Source organism: Chiloscyllium punctatum, chromosome 25 (assembly GCF_047496795.1).
Source record: "Chiloscyllium punctatum isolate Juve2018m chromosome 25, sChiPun1.3, whole genome shotgun sequence".
NCBI lineage: Eukaryota > Metazoa > Chordata > Chondrichthyes > Orectolobiformes > Hemiscylliidae > Chiloscyllium > Chiloscyllium punctatum.
In genome coordinates this window covers 60,044,394-60,069,062 of record NC_092763.1, presented here as the reverse complement: position 1 = coordinate 60,069,062, position 24,669 = coordinate 60,044,394, and the positions used below count along the sequence as shown (strand labels likewise).

General features: G+C 39.7%; 1 protein-coding gene and 1 long non-coding RNA gene across 4 annotated transcripts in view; one reads left to right on the top strand and one right to left on the bottom strand.

The window, feature by feature from the left end:
• Window positions 1-1,408, top strand: part of LOC140495985 (uncharacterized) — a 108,451-nt gene extending 107,043 nt beyond the window's left edge. Inside the window, exon 4 of the long non-coding RNA XR_011964136.1 lies at window positions 1,208-1,408. This is a non-coding gene — a long non-coding RNA (uncharacterized lncRNA). The remainder of the gene's footprint in view (window positions 1-1,207) is intronic.
• amot (angiomotin) overlaps window positions 1-24,669 on the bottom strand; it is a 128,119-nt gene that overhangs the window by 54,343 nt on the left and 49,107 nt on the right. Inside the window, exon 1 of one of the 3 annotated variants that reach the window (XM_072595364.1) lies at window positions 21,440-22,058. The exons of 1 other annotated variant lie outside the window; for it this stretch is intronic. The gene's annotated coding sequence lies outside the window, so the exon portion shown is untranslated. Of the gene's footprint in view, window positions 1-21,439; window positions 22,059-24,669 lie in introns of those variants that run through there. One more of the 3 variants, XM_072595366.1, reaches the window with a different exon arrangement.

Sequence of the window (24,669 nt, the reverse complement as noted above, 5' to 3'; positions counted from 1 at the left end):
TCCCAACCCTCGGACTCAGCACCGCCTTCTTGACCTGCAATCTTCTTCCCGACCTCTCCGCCCCCACCACCTCTCCGGCCTATCACCCTCACTTTAACCTCCTTCCATCTATCGCATTCCCAACGCCCTTCCCCCAAGTCCCTCCTCCCTACCTTTTATCTTAGCCTGCTTGGCACATCCCCCTCATTCCTGAAGAAGGGCTTATGCCCGAAATGTCAATTCTCCTGCTCCTTGGATGCTGCCTGACCTACTGCGCTTTTCCACCAACACAATTTTCAGCTCTGATCTCCAGCATCTGCAGTCCTCACTTTCTCCCTGGAGAGTCTTTTAGCAGAGTCCAGTTAGATCCAGCACAGAGCACTAGGACATGCAGTGACATTGGCAACCAATGTGGTAGAACATTCTGATTCCCATCCAGAAGACGTCTGTTGAAAGTTTAGCTACATTTAATTTTCACAATTCAAAAAGATTTGGATAAACTTCTAAATGTCTTAGCCTCACACATGTATGCACATATGTATTGATAAACCTAAATATTTTCCTATTGAGTACAGTACCCGACCTATAAAAGGGTTAAACAAAGAATTTTTATTAAGTTACATCAAAATCAGAAAGCAATTTAATATTATCCACTGTAACATTATCCTTTATCACGCCTCTTCCCAAATGTAGTAAATACATTCTGAGCCATTTCCAGATTGGCAAGTAAAGTTTTAAATGCAGTAAGTACTTCAGTCCACATCCGAAAGCCTCTGAAGATTTATGTTCCCCCAAATATCCGCAGTGACAATAATATGAAAATAAAGCAGTCTCGTACTTGCATGTTGTCAAAGAATGCCACTGATCATACCATCAATGCATAGAACAAAAAGTGGCTCTCAACAGAACACAGATTGAAAATTAACTGATCAGCATTAAATTGGAAAAGGCTTTTTTTTAAAACACCAAGCATAGTAACTGTGCAGAGTCAATTAACAGAAGAGGTCAACAAAGTTCAAAAATAAATTGGTTAAAAGAAAAATCAACCAGATGGATAAGAGAAAGAGATCAAGAGAAGCTGACTCTTCGGTACTTTGGATAATAATATGTGAAATTCACATTTTTGTATAGAGAGCTGTGAATACTTAGATCATAATTCTTATATTTCAGAATGTAATTATTCATTTTAAGGATATATCAAAGCTTCCATTTCTTGAACTTTATGCAGAAATTGGAAGCATCTGATTAAGAAATTGAAGAACTGAAGAAGTAACCCCAAATAATTTCAATTGAAATAACCTTAAAGGTTAACACACTTAAAAGATTGTGGCTACAGTAACTGAAGAGCTTAACAGCTAGAAAAGCAAGATCATAAACATCATGCATGCTTACTTAGCTAAAGCACCAGAGATGTGACATTTGCAGGTACTTCCACTGAAGAATAAGTTATCCATGTGGCTGCCAAAATTAAGGAAAACTTTGAAATTAAAGTGCAGTTCATTTGCATCTTTACCTAGGCACACATCAAGATGTCACACTGCCAATGGAAGTAGATCAGACTTAGTAAATGTCTCTGTTGGAATTTCTCTCTGTGAATTCAGTTAGAGCATAGCCATCAGGAAAGACTGGATGATATTTGGAAAAGCGACTAAGAGTCTTTGTCACATTTGGGTTAACTGTAGATTGTGGTTTCATAGACGTCAAGAGATAAAGACAAACCTGAAGTACAGGAAGTGCTAGATTTATCATCTAGGATGTAGCCTGAAATTCGGGGGCTAATATTCGGTATTAATCATAATTGGTAAGGGAACTAAGATTTATTTAGCTGTAAGCCAAGGGAAAAGAAATCTACTGTAATCCTCAATAAAAGGTAGCAGGGCTTCTTGAAGTAATCAGCTTGATTGCAAATGGAAACTACAAAGTGGGCTATTGGAAATCAAAGATATTTTCTGATGTTTTAAACCACTACATGAGCTGGGGGCAATCATATGTTTGAACTGTGGAATTTGGAATTTAGGTTGGTGAAGAAATTAGAGGGTCAACTAACTGAAAGATAAGAGAAGGAACCCAATGGACCCCCAACATGCCTTGGAGAATAACTGAAATACTGAAGAGAAACTAATGACTCTGATGGAATGTGAATCAACTGAGTTGGTTCCAAGCAAAGTGAAAAATGTGGTGCTGGAAAAACACAGCAGGCCAGGCAGCATCCGAGGAGCAGGAGAATCGACGTTTCAGGCATAAGCCCTTCTTCAGGAATGAGGAATGCTCATATATCAGTTTATATCAGAAATCTTTATAAATTATATTAAGTTAGTCATGCATGTACCATATGTTTAATACCCCTTTATATACAAATTAAAGTTTGTTGCTGGTTAAAAAGTGAAAGATCTTATGGCTTAGTTCATTTGGCTAATTATTGAGTGTTTGAATTCCTTCTTCAAGTGTCAACAATCCCTAACAAGATCTTAACAGGTGAGCTGAAGCTGTTATTTTCATACTTAAACTGGCTCATCACATTCTAGGTACAGCTTCCAAAAAAAAATCGGTCAAATTGCCTCAAAGGCAAATTGTTGATGACTGAACCACACAAGGTACTGCATGTGCAAGTCTTCTAAAATCTAACTCTGTCATTAATAGTGTTTCAACCTGTAACAAGGATTAACCTCCCTTATGACAAGGAAAGCTGCTGTGATATAGTAGCTTTATACAAAAGCGAAGTCCTACAGGTGCTGCAAGAAATATTCAGCTGGTCGGGCAACATCTTTGCACCTAGAAATGACGTTAAAGTTTCAGGTCAATGACCACATATCAAAATAGAAATTAAAAAAAAGGGTTTTATACAATTTCAAAAAGCAGGCACAGGCAAGTCAAAAAGAGTGGTTTGTGTGAATAACAGGAGCACCTTATTATCACAGCAATTCGTTCTTTTTTTGCAATTATAACAGTGCCACAGTAAGAGAGACACAGAAAAAAGAAACATATAGCAGCAGTAGGCCATTCAGCCATTTGAGCCTTCTGCCATGCAACATGGCTGGTCATCCAACTTTGTATCCTGCTCCCATTCTCTCCATATTCTTTGATCCCTTTAGTCCTAGGAACCATATCTAACTCATTGAAAACATTCAATATTTTTGTCTCAAAAGTGTCAGTGTTCCACAAGTTTACCACTTTCAAGGTGAAGACATTCTTCCTCATCACTGTCCTCAAAGGCCCATCATTATCCTTAGATGAGACCCCCTGGTTCTGGACTCCATGTTCATTGAGAACATCCTTCCTCCATCAATCCTGTCTAATCCTGTTAGGATATTATAGGTCTTGATAAGACTCCCCCCTCAGTTGTGTCATTCCAGGAATCAGGAGAAAGTGTGGGCCGCAGAAAAGCACAGCAGGTCAGGCAGCATCCAAGGAGCAGGCATAAGCCCTTCATCAGGACATCAATTCTCCTGCTCCTCGGATACTGCCTGACCTGCTTTGCTTGCCCATCGTCACACTCTCATTCCATGAATTAGATTAGTAAACCTTTTTCACACTCCCTTAGTCCAGAATATCATTCCCCAGATAAGGAGAACAAAACTGCACACAATACTCCAGGTGTGGTCTTACCAATACCTTGTACAGTTGCAGAGAGACATACCTGTGCCTGTACTTGAATCCTCTCACTGTGAAGGCCGAGATACCATTTATCTTCTTCAATGCCTGCTGCACCTACACATTTACTTTCAGCGACTGGTGCATGAGAACTCCCAGGTCTCACTACACCAATCCCTTCCCAAATTTCACAATTTAGATAATAATTTGCCTATTTTTGCTACCAAAGTGGAAACCCTCACAATAATCCATTACACTGCATCTGCTATGTATTTGCTTACTTAACTTGTCCAAATCACACTGAAGCTTCTTTGTATCCTCCTCACAGCAGTCCCTCCCACCCAGCTTTGAATCTTCTGCAAACATAGAGATATGACCTGTGGCTGCCTCATCCAAATCATTAACTATTACATGAATAGCTGGCGTCCAAGCGCCGATGGCTGCAGTACTCCATGTCACTGCCTGAAACTCTAGTGGGGTGGTGGGGGTGGGGGAGAGGGGATGGGTTGAACCTGTTCAATCCTACTGTTTTCTGTCTGCCAACCAGTTCTCAGTTCATTTCAATGCATGACCTCCAATCCCATGCACTTTCATTTTGAATGCTAATCTCTTCTGAAGGACCTAATTGAAAGCCTCCCAAAAATCCAAGTAAACATCATCCATTGCCTCCCCTTTTTTTTGTTCGGTTGGGAGATGTGGGCATTACTGGCTGGCCAGCATTTATTGCCTATCCCTAGTTGCCCTTGAAGAGATTTTATAGAGATTGGCTCAACTGAATGGCTTGCTAGGTCATTTCAATTAAGAGTCAACCACATATGTGGGTCTGGAGTCACGTGAGGATGGCAGATTTCTTTCCCTGGAGGACATTAGTGAACCAGATAGGTTTTCCAACAATACTCATCCATGGTCATCAATAGATCCTTAATTGCAGGTATTTTCTGTTGAATTCAAATTCCACTATCTGCTGTTAGCAGGATTTGAATCAGTGTCCCCAGAACATTAGCTGAGTCTCTGGATTAATAGTCTAGTGATAATACCATGAGGCTATCGCTGCTCCCTTATTCACTCTATTAGGTACATTCTCAAAAATTCCAGCAGATTTGTCAAGCTTCACTTCCCCTTTGTAAATCCATGCTGACTGTCTGATCCTTTCATTCTCTTCCAAGTGCTCTGTTATTACATCTTTTATCATGAACTCTAGCATTTTTCCTCACTGCCAGTGTTAAGCTAACTGGTCTATAACCCACTGCTTTCTCTCTGCATTTCTTCTTAAAAAGTGGGATTACATTAGATACAAGAACTGTTCCAAAGTCCATGGGACTTTGGAAGATGACCACTAGTGCATCTGCTATTTCTACGGCAACTTCTTTTGGTACTATGGGATGAAGCTTATCAGCCCTTGGGGATTTATCTGTCTTTAATCTTGTTAGTTTCCCCAATACCATTTCTCTACTTATAACTTCTGTCCATTTCTCCTTCCCATTAGAACCTGTGTTCCCCATATTTTTTGGGATGTCAAATGTGTCTTCTTTTGTGAAGGCAGAACCAAAGCATGTATTTAATTGATCTGCTATTTCTTTGCTCCCATTATAAATTTCTGTTTCTGACTGTAGAGTACTTATATTCATCTTTACTTTTTTTTCTCTTCACATACCTATAGAAGTGTTTACTATCAGTATGTATATTTCCTAAAAGTTGATTCTCATACTCTATTCTCTCTCTCTTTATCCGTCTTTTTCTCTCCCTTTGCTGGATTCTAAATTGCTCCTAATCCTCAAGTCTTTTGCTTTACTTAGTCAATTTGTACACCTCTTCCTTGGGTTTAATACTGTCCCGAATTTCCCTAGTTATTCATGGTCTGAGCATGTTTCCCTGTTTCTTTTTTTTGCCAGACCAGCATGAATAACTTTTGTAATTATCCATACACTCTTTAAATGTTTGCCATGGCCTACTTATCAACTTTCCTTTGAATAATGATCCCCAATTTATCATACCACCTCATACCATTTACTTAAATTCAGTGACACAAGTGAAGAATTTCTGACTCTTCCTTAACAAGAGGAAATGGATATTATGCCATACTGAACATGATATAAATGGAAGTACATTTTACTTTTGAAGGATAAGCTCAATAAATACCTGGATCATTGGTTAAATTATACCAATGGGCTTACTAAATCCAGTTCAGGTTCATCATGACAAATAAAAAGGGGTTGTGTCCACTGCTGCAGTGACAGACCAGTGGATCTACAATCATTTTTTTGAAACTTAGAAATGGAAATGAAGACGAAAGAGACAGTATTAGGTCATTACCTTTTTCCAAAACATCTTTTTTGTAACATGCTATTCTGTTTTGGACATACACGGTTATTCCTTCTGAGGAAGGGTCACTTGACCTGAAACGTCAACTCTGATTTCTCTTCACAGCTGCTGCCAGCCCTGATGAGCTTTTTCAACAACTTCCATTTTTGTCTGATTTATAACATCCACAGTTCTTTCAGTTTTTACTGCTATTCCTTGCTTCACTTTCACTCGGTTAAAATCCGTTGGAGGCTTCTAGTCTGAAACAACACTGTGGGAGCATTGTCACCATATACTACCACAGTTCAAAACCAAGGCCCCAGCACAACCTGCATAAGGTAATAAAGGATGGGCATTAATCGCCAATCATTCCAGTGATATCCACAAGCTAAGAATTACATTTATAAACTGGGCTAGTGTCAGTACAGAGGTAAGGACGGGGTCTTAGGATCATTGCTACTCATATGATATTTAATTTTCTTATGACAGGATACTGAAAAACATGGTGACTTTAGAACAAATGGCTTCACATATTCAAGCAAGAATGAAATTAAAAAACTATGTCAAAAGCCAGGTTTTGAGGTTTAGTTTGCATTTTTTAAATTTCCAGACAGCACACTCACAAACCAGACCGTCCAGCCCAAAGTTGGAGTAGATGACAACCCTGTAGGGGAGGGATTAAATTTCCATTTCCTATCATTACTTAAAACATGGATTGAAAATGTGTTGCTGGAAAAGCGCAGCAGGTCAGGCAGCATCCAAGGAGCAGGAGAATCGACGTTTCGGGCATGAGCCCTTCTTCAGGAATGGGCTGAAGAAGGGCTCATGCCCGAAATGTCGATTCTCCTGCTCCGCTGCGCTTTTCCAGCAACACATTTTCAGCTCTGATCTCCAGCATCTGCAGTCCTCACTTTCTCCTTAAAACATGGATTACCAACATGAGCTCTGCAGTGGGTAGGGTAGTGCCCTTTCACCTCCAGTTCAGCTTAAAGTCTAGCACATGAAGAAAAGGCTTGAAGCAAATGCTGAAGCCGAAAAACAATGGTCACAGAAGGAACACAGGAGGAGTTCAAGAGTGAAACAACATTGTAACTATAAGAGTAAGTGCCAACAAAGAGGAGTGAGAAAATTGTAGTAAAAGAAAGTTGAGCAAATAAGTGAGGAGTTCACTGAAGATCAGTTAGGCAGTGTGTCAAAGAGAGATTTGAAAGAGAGGACAAAGATCATGAAAGCAATTTGCTCGAGCAAAAAAAAGAACCAGTGTGATTTGGTAGGGAAAGAGTACTAGGAGTACAAGTCTTTATGCAAGTGCAGATATAGGCACTGAATGCATGCAATTCGTGGAGGATAGAAGTGGCAAAAGTGGCTGGGGCAGTGCATAAAACTTTAACAGCGATAGGGAACAAATCTGGCGATGACATTTAGTAATTTGATAGTGGGAAAGAATAACCTTAATAATGGAAAGGATTTGGAAAAGAAAGCTAAATTTGACCAACATATTAGGATTCAAAAGGAACCATGCCTGCACAGAAGAAATGAGATATGCAGTGACAGGACAGAAGCTCATCTTTCACGAGAACATAACATCAGCTAAATTGAGGTTGATTTTAAAACAAGGGACGATATAAAATCACCTAAACTGTATAATGCCACTCTACACCACAATAATCTACCAAAAAGAACTTGCCTCGCCATCTTATTATGAGTATTCTTGAAGCAGCATCAGTGTTTCTGGGAATCATGGTAGAGTATTATAAGAAAGTGTACATGTTTCTTACTTCACCTACAACGTTTACTGACTAAGACAGCCATTCTAGTGAGATCAGAAGTGGAATGAAAGAATATTTCATTTTGTACCTCAAGCTGTTACAAACTTTGCTTGTATATAGCCTTAGGTATTTTATCAGGTCCAGTAAAGGTAGCCATTTCCATAAGTGGTCGGAGTAGTTTAAATTTAGGTATTAGCACATACTGACCAGAACTATTTTGTAGCTTAAACATATGAAGTATACTCCTGTGATCCCAACTGAATGATCATGCCTTTCGCAAGTGAGCCATTCCAATCTTTTCAAAGGCATGCTGTGTAAATATTTGATAAGACTGGGCCAGATTTATTTCACAGTAAGTAAACATACATAGCAATAATTATGAGTGGACTCTGGTCAAATAACTTGTCTTTGTGAAATAACTGATGATGATAAACCCATAAAGCTTCTTTCATAAAAGTGTTTCATTTTGTTTGACTGAAAACAAAATCAATCTTGACTTGCTTATTTTTATTTTAACCTCGGGATCTGTCAAATGACTGTCCTTGAAGTAATCCTTTTTTAAAAACTGTTTAATGAATGTTTTTATCTCTGTATGTATTCACAATTTTGATGTGAAGGTCTAATAAGATCGACCCATATCCAGGACCACCCAACACAAAGGGTGTGAAGGGATACCTATCACAGAGAGGCTCGCAAATTGCGTATTGTTTACAATTACCAGAGGAAACAACTTAAGTGGAATGGTAACTAGTATTATAATAAAATTCCAGTGTGTGCTAATATTTTTAAATATGGGAACACTGGCCAAAAAATTCGAACAGTAACAATCCTCTTCAGCAAAATTTGTCAAAAATTCTTGAAATGTGACAAAAGCATACGCTGAAAACACTCCAACTGCCAATATTTTAAACATTAATCTCGCAGCAGCAGGGCTAAAGGAAACAGGTGATCTTTAGTAAACACAGCTGACTGAGCAAAGAGCCTAATTCACACTTACGCTGCACAATGTTCGTACTTCATCACACAAAAATAACTTAAAGCATTTACAGACTTAACTGTTTCCAGAATTTATTTGTCCAAAACAATTTTATTTTCCTCAGGAGTCCGGGAAAGATACAATTCCCAAGGCTCTCTTTCTCACTCCCAATGCTTCCTTTACTGCTTTCCACACTGACCCAGTTAGTTTTGGCCAGGAAACAACATTCCTATTTTTTTCCCCTGGGAAACCAAGAACTATAAAGGGACAAACCTGCTTTGGAGTTCAGGGAATAACTCAATTTATGATGGTCAGTATTACAATATTACCATGTTAAAAATCACACAACAACAGGTTATAGTCAAACAGGTTTATTTGGAAGTACTAGCTTTCAGAGCGCTGCTCCTTCATCGGGTAGCTGTGGAACAGGATCATAAAACACAATTCAACATTCAGTTACCAATGTTGAGTTAGCTTATCTCAACTCAGGTACTGCAACTTGCCATACACCCATGGACCATCTGGATAAAGGACTTGCTCTCCCTTGAAGGCTACTGCACCAAAGAGAAAGGAAGAATAAGACTTCCACTTTGCAGAGCACAAACAGCTTCCTCAAAAAGCTTCCTGAAAGCTTGTACCATTGATACCGTATCACAAACGAGTTCACTTGGTAGAATAATTACTGACTAAGTTGGCTGAGTCCTAAAGAACAGGGCTGCTAGATTATGCCTGCAGCATGCAATGAGGTAACCAGAGAGAAAAAAAATCTACTTGACTTCATTCTCGAGAGTGTGGTGCTGAAAAAGCTGGAATGAGCTCATTCCTGATGAAGGCCTTATGCCCGAAACATCAATTCTCCTGCTCCATGGATGCTGCCTGACCTGCTGTGCATTCTCAGCACCGCATTCTCGACTCTGACCTCCAGCACCTGCAGTCCTCACTTTCTCCTAGTTGATCTCATTCTCACCAACCTAACCACCCATCATGCTTATGGTAGGAGTGACCCGTGCACAGTGTGCTTACACTGACAAAGTCCTATCTTTCGGATTGGGGGTAACCTCTGCAGAGTGCCTTGCGACAGTACCACTGTGATAAATGAAACAGACTTCAAGCAGATATAGCAACTCAAGACGGAGCATCAAAGATTGCAAAATTGTACTCAAACACATTCTGGAGCCTCATATTCTGGCAAATCCCCACTCTCCCATTACAATCAAACCACGGGATCAATTCTGTTAAAATGAACAGTGAGTGCAAAAGGGGAATACTAGGAGTAGCACCAGGCATACCTAAAAATGAAGTGATAATCTGGTGAGGTTTCATATGACTACTTACATGCCAAACAGCAAAGGCAGGATACAATATACCTAGATAAGCAATCCCACAACCAAATGATTAGATCAAAACTCCACAGTCCTGCCACACCTTTTCAGGAATACTGATGGATGATTAAGTAACTAACAGAACGCTCCACAAACATCCCCATCCGAATGGTGGGGACGCATAGCACATCTGCGCAAAAGTCAAGGCTGAATAATTGCATCTAGGAAATTAGATTAAGTGTTGGTAGATATGCAGTGTCAGACATTAAAGGAGATATTTCATTATGCTCGACAAAGATATAATCCAGTGAGAAAGAGGCTGCAGGAAATGGGTGTGCCTGCTGTCTGTGGCTAAAGAAAGAAATTAAGGACAGGATCAAGTTGAAAAAGAAGTGTTCCAATTCTTCAAAGATTAGTGGAATGTCAATAGTACTAAAGACTTAGGCTCCAGAACTATCTGTACACCCAGCCACGCAGTTTCAGTACAGCCATAGCACTTACATCCACCAGCAATGTGGAAAATTGCCCAGACACATCCTGCCCACAAAAAGCAGACCATGTCCACCCAGACAATTACCACCCTGTCACTCTATTCACACTCATCAGTAAAGTGAGGAAAGGGGTCACCAATAGCATTGTCAAGCAGCACTTGCAAAGAATTAACCGGATTAGTGATGGGGAAGAGTAACTGTCCTTAGTATCAAGGAGCATTTGATAGAGGATGGCATCAAGGAGCCCTAGCAAAGCTTATGTCAATGACAGTTGGGGGAATCTCTCCAATTATTGGAGCCACACATAGCACAAAGGATTCTGATTGTGATTGTTGATGGTCAGTCCCCAGACATTTCTGCAGGAGCTCCTCAGGGTAGTGTCCTACATCCAGCCACCTTCAGCTGCTTCAAATGATCTTCCCGAAATCAATAAGTTAGAGCTGGGAAGATTTGCTGCTGACTGCGCAATGTTCAGTGCTATTCACAACACCTCAGATTTTGAAGCAGTACATATGTAGTAAGACCTGGACAATATCCAATGTGGCAAGTAAAATTCATATTGCAGAAATTGGAGAAGGTCATTGCCTGGCACAAGGGAAAATATAAACAATTGTTCCTTGACACTGAATGGCATTATCATTGATGAATTCCCCATATCAACTTCCTAGTTATCACCATTGACCAGAAACTGAAGAAACCATCCATACAAATATTGCAGTGAAATGACCAGGTCAACGCTAGGAAATCTGCATGTAACTCACTTTGACCACCAACCCCCACCCAGTGCCTGTAAACCATCAACAATTACCAGTCAAGAGTGATATGGAATACTCCCCACTTGCCTGGACAGGTGCAGCTCCAACAACACTCTAGAAGCTTCACACAGCCCACTTAAATAGTACACCATCTATCACCTTCAACATTCACTCCCTTTATCATTGAAGCAACTGTATGCATCATCTACAAGATACACTGAAGTAATTTATCAATGCATGTCTGACAGCACCTTCTAAACTCATGACCCATACCACCTAAAAACCAAGGGTAACACATGCAATGGGGACACCAACACTTGCAAATTCCCCTCCAAGCACACACACCATCCTAACTTAGATTCCCCTTCCTAACAGGATTGTGTGTACTCCTACACCCAAAAGTCTGCAGCACATTAAAAAATGAAGTTTACCACCACTTTCTCTAGGGTAACTGGGAATAGGTAGCTGACTCAGCTAGTGTCACCCATATCGTGACATGGTAGAATTAAAAAGGCTGGCTGCCACCATCATCTGCTTACTCCAGGATGGCATGCAAGCTACGATCCTCACCAACAGAACCACTGTAAACCCTACTGCAATGAAGAGAACTGTCAAACAAGGTCATGTCATTACACTCTCCTCTTTATTTTCCTCATTGTAATCCTGGACCTCAACTCTAGGAGATTTGCGAAAGAAAAGAACGGAGGAACTGATCAACCTATGCAACATTCAATGCAAAATTAAAATCATTTCAATTTCACCTGTAATAGTGATCCACATACTCTTATATAAAACATGCACATGTACCAGGGATCTCAATGCATTGGTGAATCATCATTAATGGTCCTTTGCAAGATCCTTCAAATCTGTTGCCAAAGAAAACACTCCAAAATTGAGGCACAAATCACTCAAAATCAATTTAACTGTTTAGGACATGTTGTTTTCTATGCCTGACACCCTACTTGGAACTCAGTTGCAACAGGTGAATCCCATGAAGACACCAGAAATGTTTCAGGAAAGAGCTCAAAGATTTTTCCAGGAGGTCAAACACTCTCACAGACACCATGGGGATCATGGCTTGTGACTGACCAAAATAGAGAAAGCAACAAGCACAGAAAGACTTTGACATGAATGTTTAGAGGAATGTTTTTTCAATTTCCTCAATTCGAGGGAACATACAGATCTCTAACCAATCCATCTATCCAATGTTTCAAGCATCACCTTCACAGTCTACGCGGCAGAGTTTGGTGCTCACACATGGGACTAATCAGTCATCTCAAAGTTCACCAAACCAGATAGTAGCAAGTCATCCTCAACCCAAGAGGCCACCCAAGAAGATTACAATGACTTTCCAGGCTGTACAGAAAACGTTGATGGACTACTCTATTTAGTTGATATATCACCACTTACTAAAACAAGCATGCAATCTTACCAGAATTTAGTTCAAGAATCAGAAAAAAAAGTCAAAGCAAGACTGTATTAAGACTATTAGTGTGCCTCCTTGACTTCCGCACAAGTTGAGATCTAATTGATTCATTAAAACATTCCTCCATAATTTTTGTAAGATTTTGGATGAAGCCATTGGCAACCTAATGAACCTTTTTGAACTATCTCCAATGCTAGTATATCTTTCCTTAGATCAAGGGATCAAAACTGTTCACAGTATTCTAGCTATGGTGTAACTAGTACTCTGTATAGTTTTAGCAAGACTTGCTGATTTTTATGCTTCATTCCCTTTGAAACTTAGGTCAACATTTCATTTGCTTTCCCTATTCCCTGTTGAACTTGCATGCCTGGTTTTTGATTTAGGCACAAGGATCCATCCCCAATTCCCTGTGCTGCAGTACCTATTCATTTAAATAATGTTCAGCTCTTCTATTCTTTATCAAAGTGAATAACCTCACATTTTCACATTATATTCTATCTGCCAAGTTTTTGCCCACTTACTTAACCTACCTCTCTCTAGAGAGTCTGCGTCATCCTTGCTACGTGCCTTCCCACTTATTTTTGTGTCATCAACAAACTTGACTATAATGCATTCACGTTCATTATCTAACTCATTCATACACTGTCTATTATAAATAATTGCAGCCCCAGTACTGATCCCTGTGGCTAGTTACAGTTAGTCACTAGTCACAGGTTACCATCCTGGAAATTTTTCCTTCATCCCAACTGTCGTATATATTAGTTAGCCAATTCTCAATCCATGCCAACATACTACCCCAAAACCATCGGCTATTATTTTAAGAGGCCCTATTTGCAGTACTTATCAAACGCCTTTTGGAAATCCAAATACAGTATGTTGCATGCACATCCTCCCCTTTATCGATCCTACTTATTACTTCAAAGAATTTTATTCAATTTGTCAGGCATGATTTCCCCTTCATGAAGCCACATGAACTCAGCTGAATAACTTTATGTATTTTGAAAGGCTGTGTATTACAACCTTAATAATAGAATATAACATCTTCCTGCAATTCCACACTGTAAGTAATCTAAAAAAAAAATTGTCTTTCTTTTGTCTCTTTCTCTTTTTGAATTCGGTGTTACATTAGCAGTTTGAGAATCTAAGGATTCTTGGAAGATTATGACCAGTGCATCCACATATGTAGCTACTTCCTTTAATATCATAGGATGCAACCTATCTGGTCCAGGGAACTTATCCGTTTAGCCTCATTCGTTTCCCCACTACTTATTCTCCATTGGTAGCTGATGTATTTATTTCCTCTTCTGCTCCTTGATTTAGTATTTTTGAAATGATACTCACAGGTGTATTTCATTATACAATAGTAACACACTATTTTCTTCACACTCTCTCCTAGTTTTCAAAGTTTGCAGAAAACAATACGCACGTACACCTGGGTTTATGGTGTTTTCCCTCACTCTAGTGTGAATCTTAAGTTGTGAGGTGATTTCTCTCGATAGATTTAGAATACAACGACACCAACAAAATACAAATGAACTTCATAATTGGTTTGGCAAAATGCACAATTTCACAAATAACACATTTTTCGTTTGCTTTCTCCTATCACAAATCATATTAAAATTGCTTTACAATAACTTGTAATCATGTAAAGCATCTTGAACACAGGAAATATTCCAAGATGTCTGATGAAGGACTGAAACAAAATATGACACCAACTCAACGAAGCTTCGTGCAAAAGAATCCAGTTTGAAGCACCACAAAATACAGGAGTTGTAGAGATGCAAAGAAATTTGGAGAGAGAATTGCAGACTTTGAGTCCAGATACTAAAGGCACAGCCACTAACAGTGAGATGTTTGATTAACCAGGAGTCAAAGTAAGTCAGCAAACATCATGAACACAATTTGGTGAGCAACTGGACATGATGGCAGAGTCCTGATGCCCTGAGGTTCACAGAATCCCAAACTATTGACTTCTAAACACAAAGTTATCACCAAATACCTTTCACAGACTGGTGAGATTTCCATCTCAAATTTAAATTTAACAACTGACAGAATTCATTATCATAGCCTTGCATTATTCTTCTACAGATAATTGCTCCTGAATATTCGCAGCCTTAAGGTGGAGAAAGCACATTGCTTGCAATCAACCTATCTCAGTGATTTCAAGTTTTCCTAGCTGCTAGTTGGATGAGTGTTCCTTTGTTAACAGTTTTGAAGCACTTCTCTCTTCTTTGCAGCCTCTTTCTTCTCTTCCCTTGTAACCTCCCTCTCTCCTGTGCTTTCAGCTTTCTTGTGGCCACCCATCTACTCCCAACCCTACCATTTCCCCAAATTTCCTTGTGGTGTCCCTGCAACCTGGTTGCAGATAGAAGGTTCCGCAGCAAAAATAAGGCACTCAGCAAGACAGCAGCTGGGTTCTGGACCTCAAAAACCCCCTCCATCCAACTCCCCAGCTCAGACAGTACCTCCCCCATCACCAGGATTTACCTAACCTCTCCTTCCAATTGCACATTTTCATTTGTTGTTGATAGGTTTACTGGTGATTTGATCAGCTGCAAGCACAAAGAAAATATCCATGTAATTCAAGGAGCTGCTTCTAACCCTTTACTTCCATACTATTTGTAGGGGCAACTTTTCTCTAGACAGCCCGTGACTGACCTTTCCTGAGCATTTGCTGGTCTTCAGGGTGGACGTTTTGAGCATTGAGTAATGCAGGAAACATGGTAACCATGTGATGATGACCAGAGAAGGCTTTGGGAAATTAATTAAGGGATAACCATTGGCCAGACACCTTCCCCCTCTTTTGAATAAACTAGTTACATGATGAAGGAGCAGTGCTCTGAAAGCTAGTACTTCCAAATAAACCTGTTGGACTATAACCTGGTGTTGTGAGATTTTTAAACAAGAAAATCGAATGTTAATTATTTTGTTAGGAATATCACAATATGAAAGACAGGAAATTCTGCTCCAGCTATGAAGAGTCCTGGTTAGACTACATCTAGAGTACTGCATACAATTCTGGGCACTAAACCTTCAAAGGGTATGGTGACCTTGGAAGGCATACAGGGCAGATTAACCAAAATGTGATCAAAGCAGCAGAAAAATGGGTCATTCCTATATAAAGCAACAGACACACAATCAATAAATAAACTTAAATTGGAGTCTGATAGATTTTTATTAGACAAACAAATACAGAGATATTGAGCCAAAACAGGTGGAAACAGCTCAGTTATAAATCACTCAGAATGCTGGAACAGGCTCAGGAGCTGAATAGCCTACCTCTCTAAAGTGGAAGTGGGTACTGCAGATGCTGGAGATTAGAGTGGTGCTAGAAAAGCACAGCAGGTCAGGCAGCACCCAAGGAGCAGGAAAATTGACGTTTCGGGCAAAAGCCCTTCATCAGGATTTCTGATGAAGGGCTTTTGCCCAAAACGTTGATTTTCCTGCTCCACGGATGCTGCCTGACCTGCTGTGCTTTTCCAGCACCACTCTAATCTTGACTACCTCTCGAAGGTTCACATTTACAACATCTTAAAATCTTTACTGAGTTAATTCCTCAAAGAAAAACAATTAGAGATTGATTCAAAGGAAAGATTGATACCTGAAATATCAACTGAATTATAATTTTCTTTAGGGGTAACACCCAATTTGCTCATTATCTCAGTGGTTTCACTTTTTAAGATTATGGTCTTTGAATGTATAGCACAATATTTGTTCAGAAGACTAATGCACCATATTTTATTAACAAATAGCACAGCTGTGCTCTTCAGTGAGGACTGGGTCATAAAGAGCTGTGCTGAGTTAGATCCTAGGTGCCCATGTGGAGTTAACTGACAATTAATGTATCATACAGCCACGATAGGCCTCAAATATCTAGAGGTTTAGAAAATATTAAACAAAAATCAGCCCAGGTACCAGTCTCTGATCATAATCAAGTAAATATTGTAGAAAATGTACACATATGGTTCCAGAGTAAAACAGAATTAAATTCAGCTGGGATATCTTCAAAAATAAGTAATGCTCAACATGTACTGTCTGGGCTCAAACCTGAAGGATAGCCATTTAAACAAGCTCAAAGATGTCTAGGATACTACATGATCTAGGACCTACAGTAAGAAAGAGAAAAGTGAAAAAGGGAAAATAATGTATAGTTTATTTATGACAAGAAAAGATAATTTTCACAACATGCCATTTTTTTAAAACAATTATCACTATAAAACTTTGTTCTTGGCCTTTGCAAATGTAGTTACTTATTAATATCAACCTGGCAGTGCCAGAACAGAATTCTGGTTGCCAAGTGACCAAATCAGGTTAAATATTTTTGCACACAATTCCACCATCAGAAAGAACTCCGCCATCCCTCCAGAAACACATGCATACACTACAGAACAGACATCTTTTTTCTACTAACACTTTGCAATAGTTAGACTGCAACACCTCATTAACAGGATATTTTACAACATTGCAAACAGACCATTAACAGTCTGTCTAGATTTTGAAAGCGGAATGTCAAACACTGAGGAGGAGGAACAGAGGAGAAATATTTTCCAGGGATAGAAGCCAGCACACACTTAAAACAGCATGGCTGTTAAATAATACTGCATGACTTGGAGCAGAAGAGGGCATGGAAAGAATACTGAATAAGTCAACGTAAAGCGATTTCAAAGGAAGTGAAATCCATCCTGAAAGGTTCAAGTGTCACCCAGGACCCAAAAACATTGAAAAATGAAAAGCAAAAACCGAAGTCTAGGAGCATAACATAATCGGTCATACATTCACTTTTTCTTCCTGGATTACACCCTCTTTCCAACAAGATGGCAGGAGAATACCAGAAGATCCAGGTTGATTAAATCATTAGAACCAAGCAATTAGAGACATGTGAATCTGGTTATATAAATATTTCTGAGAATTTATGCAAAATATTTACAGAACATGAAGGATGAATCCCACTTCAAGCCAAAGAAGCCATTCTATGGCAACAACTTTATGCCTTTTTCCAGTGGAAACTCATATTTTAATGCCACATATACAACTACTTCATAATGTTGTATGTGCAAAGTGATTTAGACATGCCCTGCAAAGCAAATGCTATATTTTGAATAAGAGAAAACTGGATTGCATACAAGAACAAAGCAAGTTAAGTTCAGGTTCAGAAGGCATTAAAAGCAGCAGCACAAGTGGATAAGCCGCAAAATATAGTGCGTTGTGTGAATAGAATTTTTGACCAGACATCCCAATCTAATTTAGTCCCATTTGTTAGCATTTAGCCCAAACACTTCCTCCAAATGCTTCCTATTCATATACTTCTCCGGATGCTTTTTAAATGTTGTAATTGTACCCACCTCCACCACTTCCTTTGGCAACTCATTTCACCCTCAACATGAAAAAGTCACTCCACCCCCACAGAGTCATTTTTAAACTATTCCCCCTCTCACCTTATACTCATTTCCTCTAGTTTTGCACCCTCCCACCCCAGAGAAAAGACCTTGTCTGTTTACTCTATCCATGCCCTCATGATTTTATAAACTTCCGTAAGGTCACCCCGTAACCTCCAACACTCCAGTGAATAAAAAATTCCCAGTCTATTCAGCCTCTCCTTATAAGTGAAACCATCCAGTTCTGGCAAAATCCTTGTAAATCTTTTCTGCACTGTCTCAACTTTAACAACATCTTTCCCATAGAATCGTGACCAGAACTGCACACAGTATTTGAAAAGTGGCCACATCAATGTCCTATACAGCTACAAAATATTGCAGCGCATACACTCAATGTTATGACTCTTGAAAAACAAGTGTACCAAACACGTTCTTCATCACCCTGTCTTCCTGCAATTCCACTTTCAAGGAACTAAGCACCTGCATCCCTAGGTTTCTTTGCTTGGCAACACACCCCAGGACCTTACTATTAACTGTATAAGTCCTGCTCTGATTTGCCTTACTAAAATGCAACACCTCACAATTATTTAAATTAAACTCCATCTGCCACTCCTCAGCCCATCAGATCAAGGTCCCATTGTACTTGAAATAACCTTCTTCACCATCTGTTTTGGTGTCATCTGCAAACTTACTAACCATACCTCTTGTATTCACATGCAAATCGTTTATATAAATGACAAAAAGCAGTGGACCCAGCACCGATCCTTGTGGCAAACCTCTGGTCACAGGCCTCCAGTCTGAAAAACAACCTTCTACCACAACCTCTGTCTCCTACCTTGAAGCCAATTTTGCATCCAATTCACTAGCTCTTCTAGATCCCATGTGATCTAACCTTACTAACCAATCTACCATGCAGAAACTTTTTGAATGCTTTGTTCAACTCCATATGGACAACATCCACTGCTCTGCCCTCATGAATCTTGTCACCTCTTCAAAAAACTTTAATCAAGTTTATGAGGTGCAATTTCCCATACACAAAGCCATGTTAACTATCCCTAATGAGTCCTTTCTAAATGCATAACTTGCTGAGTCAAAAGCCTATCTTCTATATTACGATTTCTATATTTCCTTTGCTAACTGGTCTTATGGAAAGGAATCTAAAAAAAGTTAAGATGCAGCTGTGAATGCACACAAAAGCTTGGTCTGGCCACAACTGGTATACTGTATCCAGTTTTAGACTTGTTCCCCTTTCCTACACCTCTCTCCCCACCACTCAACTCCAACCAGTAAACGAACTTGACTCAAAAGAGAGGATGCAGTTCAGAATCACTATTTTGAGGAAATAATTGAAAACCTTTTTTTTCCCAATTAAACACATGAAGTAAATTGATAGATGTGCAACAATTAGGAAGAGCTACAAGTTGGAACCAAGATGGAACAGAGTTGAAACAATTTTTTTCCTGAGATTCAGGAAACAAATTGAAGTAATTTAGGACTCAGAGCAGAAGAAAACATTTGCTTGAGATCTGTGAAGCTCTAGATTGCATTACCAGAGTTTGGTGTTTAAAGCAGAGACCATTTAAGAATAAATTATCCAGGTCTATCAAGGAATGAGGTATGTATCCATAAAGTAAACTAATGGATCGGAACCACTAATCAAGTGGAGGACAGACACCTAAATAAACTGAGCCAAATATCATTTTGATTATTTTATTTTTGACTTACGTTCCTTCCTATTTCCTTCTATTACTTGCCAATAACTCTTTATAAACCCTCAGTCTATTTTTCAACCATCTCTTTTGTCATATTCTTCATATTTTGCTCAATTTGCTTCAACATTGGACTCTGATTTCTCATAGCGGAGAAGGCTCTACCCACACAAAAAAAAACTCAGCTATTGTTGAAGCATTTTATTTCTTGTGAGATTACTTCTAGTTTGCATTGGCATAATCTTTTGCTTAAAAATTCCCTTGATTTAACCACCACTTAACCTGCTGTTTCCTCTCTAATTTATTTTGTTAAACTTTTTTTTCTAATCAGATACCATTATAAACTGAAAGATCATGGAAATTAGAACTCATCACAATTTCGTTAGGGTTTTGTTATGTTCCCCCTACCTATTACATTATTGCATTGTAATATGTCCACTTCCTGGAAACAATTTTTCAGCACTGAAAAAGGCAATGCTAGAACATTGAGGGCCAGAGGCTGATGAAGCAGTAGAGAGAGAAATACACTCAAAATACCAATGAAAAATGCATTAAAAAATGTACACTAACGTCAGGTATTACCGAGTACTTAAAATTGCTTAAACTTTGCTCTCGCAGTTTAATCAGAATCTGAACTTCGTTTTAACAGTAATTTAACTGTAGCCATCCAAATTTCAGGACAGGTGTCAATGTCAATGAAGCCAAGCAATAATGGAAACTCAGGCAAGAGCTCTACAAATATTTTCACCCAAAGCTCCCATCTTTCCCTGATTTTTTTCTGCATTAACCCAAACTCTATTCAAATCAAATTGAACAAAAAGTTCAATACATGTGAGAAAAAAAATCAGTTGGATACTAGCGTGGACAATTTTTTTTCAGCTTTGTCAAGGACAGTGAAGTAAAACTTCCCATTTAACAAAAGGCATTTGAAGACTGGAGTGGCACTGCACACACCCTGGGCTGGATGTTCATTTACCACTTTTAAAATACTATTCGTGAAAAATTATTACCTGTCTCCTTCTCATTTACTTTTTTTTGCCAAAGTTCAAAGAAAATTCAATTCTTGTATGGTTGGAAAGGAATTTTAAGTTGTACGTAGTACAACATGCACTTCCTATCACACGTTAGTGAGGACAACTCCATTGTCAAATAGTATCGCCTGCCTCGCTGCTTAGTTCCTGTATGGAATAGACTGCAACCTTTAGAATTGTCTTTAATTAAGCCAGAGCAAAGAACACTCAAAGAAGTGAATTACCCTCATCACATCGACAGTGCTACCAAATTAGGTTTTGGTATAAGAAGTTTTGCAAAACTTTTTTTTCCCCCTTAAAAAGCAAACTGCATTCATTGATACAGAAAATATTCTGGAAGGGTTGTTCCTTTCCTCTCTCCCAATCCTTCACGTAGCTTGGTAAAGTACTAGAAAATAGATTGCCATTGCTCCATACTTATTATGTACATCATAATTCAGATAGTGTATTTCCAGCGCAATCACAAGCAGCCGGGCTAATACTGCAAGTTTGGAAAATAATTAGATAGAAATGCTGCAGCAAAATGAAACAACTGAATAAAATAATTTGGAAAAGGTCGATATTAATGAAAAGTTATCAGGAGGATGTACGGAGACTGAGGAATACGTTAGTCGGATACACAGCTTCTGGTTCAGACGCGTGATCTAACGATACCACCAACCATTCACATTCCTGTCCCGGTGACAGGAAAGCTTGTGTCGATCAAGAACTTACCGACTTCGGAGCTTTCTCAACGTTGCAAATGATCGGGCTGGGATTTTGCGATCATTCCTCCCACATCGCCACGTAGAGACATATCCTGCCAGGCACGGTGCCGGCTGTTTCTTCTGAGTTTGGCCACAATATAATTCCCCGCCGCCCCCTTTTCACCACTTTTTGTTCTTCTTGAACAAGACGGAATGTTACACATAACAACTGCAAATACAAGAATCCAGTACCTTATTTCCTGGCCCCGCGTAGAAATTCAAATTGGCGTATATGTCCGCTCTATAAATGAAGCCAGACATGAAACTCTTCAAGAATTCTCACAAGGCAAATCATACTTCTTTCTTGTTCTTCTCGTTCTCCCTCCCCCTCCCATCTAGTTCCTTCCTCTTCCTTTCGGAGCCAAGCTGGTAATAATTATTAATCTGCTCTTGCTCATTCCGGGAGTATGATAGGAATGCAGGAAATGAACCTCCCATGGAAACCACAGCAACCACCAATAAAGCTCGCAAAAACTCCAAAGCTACTGGGACGCACAAAGAAAGTTAGTTTTGAACAAGATTTTAGTTTGGAAGGGGGCGGATTTGCAATACTTCTGCAAGGAATGGTGAAGGCGGGAGATAGGAACGGAAATCCCGCCCACATACATCCCATTGGCAATCTACAGTCACAAGGTTTATCAGATTCGCTATTAGAAGGTCAATCTGTCAAGGCATCAAACAAAGCTCTCAGTGTAGCCGCTTCCCATAATGATACATTGTCCCTTTGATAGCCCGCTTGGGCATCATTTCCAAATCAGCAGTCTCCAGTTAGTAAAAAAAAAGTTAAGATTTTGCCTGTCAATTTTAAACGACCTACTCAAATAAAATGCTGGATTAACCTTTCCACATTTTCAGACTCCAAACTGGTAAACGGCAATGAACTAACACGCGCCTTAAAAGAACCCTCTCCAGTAAAACAATTAAACTGCCTCCCCCACTTCGCCCCAACCCCTGTTTCCATCCAGAGCTGTCCAATAGCGTTTAAATGTGCGAGCAATCTGAGCTAAACTTGGTTGCAAACCGATATTGACACATAGAAGTGAATATACGGTTCGGTGAAAATTGTTAAAAGTTAGCATTGTGAAGTTAGATCACAAATTTAGTCTCCAATATTTTGAACTGTTCACTACGTGAAAATATCACGGAACTCTATGCACTTCTAGGTAAATTACTGACAGCCACCAAAATCACAGGACCTGTAACAGGCGGGATGTTCATTCCGCCATACACTATAGATTCCTCCATTCTAATTGTTCCCTGCATGTCTCAGTGGGCTTTGCCTCCACAGCTCAAAGCGAAGGGCCATTCCAGGGATCGCTTATGTGGAGATCTTCCTGCCATTACTGCCTTCACCAGTTCGAACTTACGTCTCCTTGTCCTGACTGTGAAGTGCAATTTCAAATCAGAAGACATGAAATGGACTTTGTGACTAGATTGTGTGGTACTGTTTAAGATCAAGGTCTTCAACTTTAACTTGACTCAGGCTGCGTTCGTTCTACCCGTCCTGTCTATAGAGTTAACATTGTTTGTTATGTTGATGCAACTGCTCATTGATTGAACAATAGACGCAAAGATTACCTCGAGCTCTCTTTCAACTTCTATTTTCACACTATTCACGGACTACTTGATGCTCTAGGTAAAAACAATGACTGCAGATGCTGAAAATCAAATACTGGATTAGTGGTGCTGGAAGAGCACAGCAGTTCAGGCAGCATCCAACGAGCAGCGAAATCAACGTTTCGGGCAAAAGCCCTTCATCAGGAATGAACTACTGTGCTCTTCCAGCACCACTAATCCAGTACTTGATGCTCTAGCATAACTAAATTTATTTAGAGTCAGAGAGATGTACAGTGTGGAAACAGACCCTGCGGTCCAACCTGTCCATGCCAACCAGATATCCCAACCCAATCTAGTCCCACCTGCCAGCACCCGGCCCATATTCCTCCAAACCCTTCCTATTCATATACCCATCCAAACGCCTCTTAAATGTTGCAATTGTACCAGCCTCCACCACATCCTGTGGCAGCTCATTCCATACACATACCACCCTCTGCGTGAACAAGTTGCCCCTTAGGTCTCTTTTATATCTTTCCCCTCTCACCCTAAACCTATGCCCTCTAGTTCTGGTCTCCCTGATCCAAGGGAAAAGACTTTGTCTATTTATCCTATCCATGCCCCTTATAATTTTGTAAACCTCTATAAGGTCACCCCTCAGTCTCCGACGCTCCAGCGAAAACAGCCCCAGCCTGTTCAGCCTCTCCCAAATCCTCCAACCCTGGCAACATTCTTGTAAATCTTTTCTGAACCCTTTCAAGTTTCACAACATCTTTCCGATAGGAAGGAGACCAGAATTGCAAGCAATATTCCAACAGTGGCCTAACCAATGTCCTGTACAGCTGCAACATGACCTCCCTACTCCTGTACTCAACATTCTGACCAATAAAGGAAACATACCAAACACCTTCTTCACTATCCTATCTACCTGCGATTCCACTTTCAAGGAGCTATGAACCTGCACTTAAAGGTCTCTTTGTTCAGCAACACTCCCTAGGACCTTAGCATTAACTGTATAAGTCCTGCTAAGATTTGCTTTCCCAAAACGCAGCACCTCGCATTTATCTGAATTAAACTACATCTGACACTTCTCAGCCCATTGGCCCATCTGGTCCAGATCCTGTTGTCATCTGAGGTAACCTTCTTCACTGTCCATTATACTTCCAATTTTGGTGTCATCTGCAAACTTACTAACTGTACCTCTTATGCTCGCATTCAAATCATTTATGTAAATTATAAAAAGTAGAGGACCGATCCTTGTGGCACTCCACTGGTCACAGGCCTCCAGTCTGAAAAACAACCCTCCACCACCACCGTCTGTCTTCTACCTTTGAACCAGTTCTGTATCAAAATAGCTACATCTCCCTTTATTTGATGAGATCTAACCTTGCTAATCAGTCTCCCATGGAGAACCTTGTCGAACGCCTTACTGAAGTCCATATAGATCACATCTACTGCTCTGGCCTCATCAATCTTCCTTGTTACTTCTTCAAAAAACTTGATCAAAATTTGTTTCTGTTCTTCCTTACATATTTTGTCTAAGTCGTTCTATCTTTTCCAGGCTGCGCCGAATTTAAAAACTCCTCTTTCTTAGATGGATCACTGTGCATTAACTGTCTGAATCCAAGTGGTTAATGTAAATGA